The following is a 7,531-nucleotide window of genomic DNA, read 5'->3' on the forward strand; positions in this document are numbered from 1 at the left end:
TCCTTTCCCAATTTGGAACCAGTCTGTTGTTCCATGTCCAGTTCTAACTGTTGCTTCTTGACCTGCATACAGATTTCTCAGGAGGCAGGTTAGGTGGTCTGGTATTACCATCTCTTGAAGAATTTTCCACAGCTTGTGATCCACACAGTCAAATGCTTTGGCATAGTCAATAAAGTAAAATTAGATGTTTTTTCTGGAACTCTCTTGCTTTTTCGATGATCCAGCAGATGTTGGCAATTTGATTTCCGGTTCCTCTGGCTTTTCTAAATCCAGCTTGAACATCTGGAAGTCCATGGTTCATGTACTGCTGAAGCCTGGCTTAGAGAATTTTGAGCATTACTTTGCTAGTGTGTGAGATGAGTGCAATTGTGAGGTAGTTTGAGCATTCTTTGGCATTGCCTTTCTTTGGGATTGGAGTGAAAACTGACCTTTTCCAGTCCTTTGGCCACTGCTGAGTTTTCCAAATTTGCTGGCATATTGAGTGAAGCACTTTCACAGCATCATCTTTCAGGATTTGAAATAACTCAACTGGAATTTCGTCACCTCCACTAGCTTTGTTCATAGTGATGCTTTCCTAAGACCCACTTGACTTGGCATTCCAGGATGTCTGGCTCTAGGTGAGTGATCATGGTTATCTGGGTCATGAAGATCTTTTTTGTATAGTTCTTCTGTGTATTCTTGCCACCTCTTCTTAATAACTTCTGCTTCTTCTAGGTCCATACCATTTCTGTCCTTTACTGTGCTCATCTTTGCATGAAATGTTCCCTTGGTATCTCTGATTTTCTTGAAGAGATCTCTAGTCTTTCCCATTCTATTGTTTTCCTCTATTTCTTTTCATTAATCACTGAGGAAGGCTTTCTTATTTCTCCTTGCCATTCTTGGGAACTCTGCATTCAAATGGGTATATCTTTTCTTTTCTCCTTTGTCTTAACTTCTCTTTTTTTTCTCAGAAAAAGAAATGCAAAAAGGCAAAATGGTTGTCTGATGAGGCCTTACAAATAGCTAAGAAAGGATGCACTACTATGACTCAAACTCAGAAGTATATACCAAAAATCTCTCTCCTGGGCATTGACCTGGAATATAACCAGCTCTTGACTGGGCTTCTTTGCTGAAGACCTTTTGACACTACAGACTGAGTGAGGCCAAACTGGATTTATTTTCGTTCCTTCCAACTCGTTCTTCTTCCTTCCTTTCTACATTTTGTGGTTCATGACACCATCAGTTGTCCATGCTTCTGCTCAAACTAGAAAGTTTAAGAGCTGTTCTGGAATACCTCCTCTGTCCCCTTAGTGATCCATTAGGGTCACCAAATTCAGAGGACACAGTCTCAGGATTATTTTGTCAGGGTTGCTTCCTGACAACCCTCACAGTAGTTTTTGTATTAGTTGTGATATTTTAATAGACTCTTAACGGTTTTTTGTTTTTTTTTTAGTGGAATTAATACATGTTCATTTAGATGAACAATCTGAAAAATGCTGAAATGAATAATCTCCTTACTCAGAAAAACACACAAGTAATATTTGGAGTATTATATTTCCTTTCAACCTTTTCTTATAGAGGTGTTTGTTCCATAGATTTTATTTGGAGTGTCTATAGCTGAGATCATATGATGTGAAAGGTTTTTAAAAATTAATGAATTAATGTTTTGCCTGCACTGGGTCTTCATTGTGGTATGTGGGCTTCTCATTGCAGCAGCCTCTCTTGTTGCAGACTGTGGGCTCTAGGGCAAGAGGGCTTCAGTAGTTGTGGCTACTGGGCCCTGTGTGTGTGGGGTTCAGTCGTCATGGCACACAGGCTTAGTTGCCCTGTGGCATGTGGGATCTTCCCCTACCAGGGATTGAACCCATGCCCCTTGCATTGGCAGGTGGGCCCTTAACCACTGGACTACCAGTGAAGTCCTGTGAATCGTTTTATATCCCTTTTTACACATCATGATAATCTTCTTACAGCACTAAAAATTCTTTAGAAATATGCTTGGCAAGTAGCATTGTTTGTTTCATTATCGTGGGACATTTAGGTTGTTTCCAGTTTACTTTTTTTGTTCCTGTTGCTAACAATGTTCTGATGACCATCTTTATACATAAATCTTTGTCTGAATTTATGAGTATTGTTTTAGTAAAGATTCCCCAATGGAGGGACTTCCCTGTCCTCCCAATGCTGAGATTCTGCACTTACAATGCTGGAGGCTCAGATTCAACCTCTGGTCAGGGACCTAGAGCCCACATGCTACAATTAAGAGTTCGTATGCTGCAGCTGAAGATCCCACATGCTACAACTAAAGATCCAGCATGCTGCAACTAAAACCCGGAGCAGCCGGATAAATTTTAAAAAGGAAAAAAAAAAAAGATTCCCCAGAGTAGAATCATTGGCTTCTTAGGTGTGATCTGATTTATATCTCTTTATATAGGCATATGCATCCAAATTGATATTCAGCACTTTTCAAAGCTAGTATTTATTAAGTGCCTTCTCTGTGCCAGGCACTTTTCCAACAGTCTTATTTGTATGAACTCATTTCAGCCTCACAACTCATCAGTAAATGGTTAGGAAGTTCAGTGATTTCATTATGTTTGAGGAAATTTGTCCTCATTATATTGTATAGGAACTTTTCCTTCTTCAGGCATGTCTTCTGAAATCGTTATTTTCTCGTGTCTTTAGAACAGATAAAGACATACTGGTGATAAGCTGGGGATGAGGTTGTGGTTTTGAGGGGAAGAATGCTAAGGAAGGCAGATAGTCAAAGCCTTCTGAGGGAGTCAGCCCCTGTAACCTGGAAAGCAAGCTGAGGGGCTGGAGAGGCTTGGGGTTGTCTCCCTTGAACAGTGGGTTCCTGGAGCAGCAAAACAGCTTCAGAATCAGTCAGAAGGAGAAGCTGGGTGCAGCCACTACAGTTCTAATATTATTTGTCTTACAGCAAGTGATTTCTCTGTTCCTAAGTCAGCCCCCAGGTTCGAGTGTTCCTAAAATTTCATGTAAGAGTTAATTATTATTATTATTATTTTTTTGGTGGGGGGAAGGACATCATTAGGTGGATGACTGCAGGCAACTGAGCTGGCTTAGGGCAGAACCTACGCTTCTACAGTAAAAAGCCCTGATAGGAGTCAGGATCTGTCTTCTGCTGTGATGCCTGGGCTGGGTGCTTCTGCTCCTTTCCATGTTTGTCGAGCACCTCGTGTATATTGGCTGGTGTTGAGGACACATGTGCATAAGATGGGAGCTGCAAGGATGAATGTGCCCCTCCCCCACCAGAGTTGTTTGTGAAATTTCTTCACATTCATTATTTAAATGGCTAACTCTGTATCTGTGTGTTGTATGTGTGTGTGTGCGTGCGCGCACACGAGATTTCACTTGGTTAACATACTGAATATATTCCCAGGCCTGGGGCTAGTGGGAGGGTTCTCTGGAAGACCTCGACTTCATGATTACCCTGAACATCCTCTGGGCCATATCCTCTGCTTAGGATGGAACAAACCTATGAGATGAACGTAGCCACAGCTCTGTCCGTGGATGCTGTGGTCAGACCTGTGATCTGTACAGGGGCAACACTGACTTCAGAATTTCTAGAACAGCAGCAGGATGGAAAAACCTGAATGAGAATGTTTTCATTGCTGCGCCTTTCCAGATTCAGCTGCTGTTGCTGACCTTTGATGATAAGGAGATTCTGCCCAAGGCTTCTGCTTCTGCCCAGGTGTGAGCAGTGCTTCTCTCATGCCTGCCATCTTGAATTTTGCAATGACCTAAATATCCCACGTTCCCATTTACTTAATATCTTAAAAATATTTCTGTGCCTGGATTTCTCAGTTACTGATATAGTAGTTATAGAGCACAGTACAATTACTAATCTTTGTGGCATCCCTCGGCTAATGTGACACCCTAGCATTACTGCACTGTAATATTGAACCCAAAGGACCCCACATATAAATTGCTCCTATGAGGTACTTGAAATGGCTGGGGTAACTTTCTAGGTCATTAGAATATTGTTTTTTATTTTTTAATTTACTTTTTAAAATTTTATTTTTTTATTGAAGTACAGTTAAATTACAGTGTTGTGTTAATTACTGCTGTACAGCAAAGTGACTCAGTTATACATATATTTTTTTTCATATTCTTTTCCATTATGGTTTATCACAGGATATTGACTCTATTTCCCTGTAGAATATTGTTTTGAACTCAGCAGACATTCCTAAGTTTGTCTCAAATGAATTTATTTTATACTGGGCAGGCCAAAAAGGTTGTTAGAGGTTTTCTGTTACATCATATGGAAAAATCTGAACAAACTTTTGGCCAACTCTATAGCAGGTCTTCAAAAAAGCTTTGAGATCTAGAGCTGCTGAGGTTAAGTTATACCTTTTAGAGGTTGCCATCTTCCCATCCTCTTTTGCATTCCTGTTTCACCTGTTCTTTTTGGCTCTTTGTTTTTGCTTTCTAGTCTTCACCATTCTGTTGTCATGTAAGATGATGAGATGAGGTATGGAAGGAAGACCGTTTTCACAAGTCTGGTGTTTTCTGTTTTCTTTGTCTACTCTGCCTGATCTTGCTGGCTATCCTGTAGTTTCAGACTACAGCTTCTCCTTTTGTGGATTCCAGCAAAGAAAGCAAATAGAGGCTGTGTTTTCTTGCTGAAAAAAATTTTTTTTTTTTTTTTCCCCTTCCAAACTTTCTTCTTAGCCTGTACTTCCTTGGAACTCTGGCTTGAATCAGATTTTTTTTTTTTCTTTCAAGAAATCTGATTATGAAAGAGTATGGCATTCAGAAAATCTGTCCATTTGTACTGGAATCCTCTGGGGGTAATGGGGCTTACTTCCCTAAAGTGGTTCCAAAGTCACGGGTATTTCCCACTCCAGATTGGTTTGAGGTAGGGTAGCCAATTATTCTGTCAAACCAGGATGAGTTGGCCACCTTATTTAGCTCAAGGGCAATTGACTGAAGAGAGAAAAGGCAATAAAAATTACTCTCCCTATTGATGATCATTCTGAGAGTTTCTGTGTAACAGCCTGATCTTTGCTTTTGGGTAACTGGTTCCAAATAGGAAAAGGAGTTCGTTAAGGCTGTATATTGTCACCCAGCTTATTTAACTTATATGCAGAGTACATCACGAGAAACGCTGGGCTGGAAGAAGTACAAGCTGGAATCAAGATTGCTGGAGAAATATCAATAATCTCAGATATGCAGATGACACCACCCTTATGGCAGAAAGTAAAGAGGAACTAAAATGCCTCTTGATGCAAGTGAAAGAGGAGAGTGAAAAAGTTGGCTTAAAGCTCAACATTCAGAAAACTAAGATCATGACATCTGGTGTCATCACTTCATGGGAAATAGATGGGGAAACAGTGGAAACAGTGTCAGACTTTATATTTTTGGGCTCCAAAATCACTGCAGATGGTGACTGCAGTCATGAAATTAAAAGACGCTTACTCCTTGGAAGGAAAGTTATGACCAACCTAGACAGCATATTCAAAAGCCGAGACATTACTTTGCCAACAAAGGTCTGCTTAGTCAAGGCTATGGTTTTTCCGGTGGTCATGCGTGGATGTGAGAGTTGGACTGTGAAGAAGGCTGAGCGCCGAAGAATTGATGCTTCTGAACTGTGGTGTTGGAGAAGACTTTAAAGAGTCCCTTGGACTGCAAGGAGATCCAACCAGTCCATTCTAAAGGAGATCAGCCCTGGGTATTCTTTGGAAGGAATGATGCTAAAGCTGAAACTCCAGTACTTTGGCCACCTCATGTGAAGAGTTGACTCATTGGAAAAGACTCTGATGCTGGAAGGGATTGGGGGCAAGAGGAGAAGGGGACAACAGAGGATGAGATGGCTGGATGGCATCACTGACTCGATGGACATGAGTTTGAGTGAACTCCGGGAGATGGTGATGGACAGGGAGGCCTGGCATGCTGCGATTCATGGGGTCGCAAAGAGTTGGACATGACTGAGTGACTGAACTGAACTGAACTGAACTTATATCCAGGTGAGAAAAGAAGAGAGATTGCTGGCTCATTTCTAATCTGGCCCCATGGATGGAAGAGACCCAAGATGAACCCCATCCTGTACGTGGCTTGTGACTGCACAGAGAGACCTCGTGTTGTGGAGAGATTATGAAGAGTTTAGCAGTCTGGGCTCTGGGCTCAGATGACCCAGCTCTGCTGTTTGCTAGCTGCATGGCCTTGGGTTATTTACTTAACCTTTTTGTACCTCCCTTATAAAATGGGACTAGCAGTAGTCAGTCCTATCTCACGACAGAGGAGCCTGGTGGGCTATAGTCCATGGGGTCACAAGAGTTGGACTCAACTTTTTCAACTTAATGACTAAACCACCACCACCACCACAGAAGTAATCTCCTAGTCCTAATCTCACCCTTAAGGTTATTGTGAGTTATGGATTAAAATATATTGTTTTAAAACAATTTGAAGGAAAGATTTATAGATTTCCTCTCAGTAACCCTAAGGGTTGATGCATGGTCTGTTCTCAGTCACAAGACCACATAAGCAAAGGAAGGATAGATACAGCTTGGAAAATTTACATTGGCTTATTGACAAAGGGGTCAGCTCATTTTTGTGGAGGGGTGTTTTTCAAAGGTAGGAGTATCAACACTTCTACTAGGCCATATTTCAACATAAATAAAATCAGCAGATTATACTTGTTAAAGGTGAATGGCTTTCACCATTATGAATTAGCCTCAAACTTTTGTCCTGGAATGAATCCTAATGCTGAGAAAGGTCTTTGAGAACTTTCTAGACATAGAAAGCTCATAATGTGTGAATTGCCGTGGTGTGTTGATGCCAGTTGTGTGCACCTCTTCTCAACTCTCCATGTTCAGGGACTTAATGTTGGTAGTTTGAAATTGGTCATATGGGAATATTTACACCATGGAAGTTGGCTACTTTTCAAGGTGTGTGTGTGTGTTTGTTTTTGAGAGAACATCAGTTAAAAAACAAGCTCACCACTGGGTGAGATCTTAGTCCACAAAGCTTGAGTGGCAAGCAGCACATTCCTGTATTTTCTTTTGGTCAGCTTAAATGAGGCATTGAATCCCTATCCTGTGTGGTTTGGGTGGAGTCCATTTATCCCAATTTTGGGCAAAGGACCCTCTGAACTAGTAATTTTTTATATCCGGTCCAGCTGCTAAGAAGTCCAGTCCCATTTCACACAGTCCCTTCAGAAATTTCACTTTTGGGGGTTGTACTTTAGGGATAGGAAGCCCTGTGAGGCAGGGGGCACCATGCCACCTCCTCCCTTAAGAGTGTCATGGAATCTCTGGGTGGGTTCTTGCTACCTGGGGACACACCAGCCCTTATCCTCTCCCAGTCAGGGAGTTAAGCATCCTTTCGCTTTCTCATCTTTTGGGGATACTTAGAGTTATCTTTTTGATGAGCTTAGGTTTTTACAAAAGATAAGAACATATATTAGACTCAAGTGGCTCATGTTCTCAGTCCCGAAAATACCTCTAGGAACTTCCCTGACTGTCCAGTGGTTAAGACTCTGAGCTTTCTCTGTAGGGAGCATGGGTTTGATCCCTAATCAGGGATCTAGGATCCCACA

The 7,531-nt window shown here is 41.5% G+C and overlaps 1 protein-coding gene and 1 long non-coding RNA gene across 4 annotated transcripts in view; one reads left to right on the forward strand and one right to left on the reverse strand.

The window, feature by feature from the left end:
- LIPC (lipase C, hepatic type) overlaps window positions 1-7,531 on the reverse strand; it is a 186,824-nt gene that overhangs the window by 36,414 nt on the left and 142,879 nt on the right. The gene's annotated exons all lie outside the window — the stretch shown is intronic.
- Window positions 1-7,531, forward strand: part of LOC133256238 (uncharacterized) — a 148,069-nt gene that overhangs the window by 11,662 nt on the left and 128,876 nt on the right. The window lies entirely within an intron of this gene.

The sequence above is a fragment of the Bos javanicus genome, chromosome 10 (genome assembly GCF_032452875.1).
Source record: "Bos javanicus breed banteng chromosome 10, ARS-OSU_banteng_1.0, whole genome shotgun sequence".
Lineage (NCBI taxonomy): Eukaryota > Metazoa > Chordata > Mammalia > Artiodactyla > Bovidae > Bos > Bos javanicus.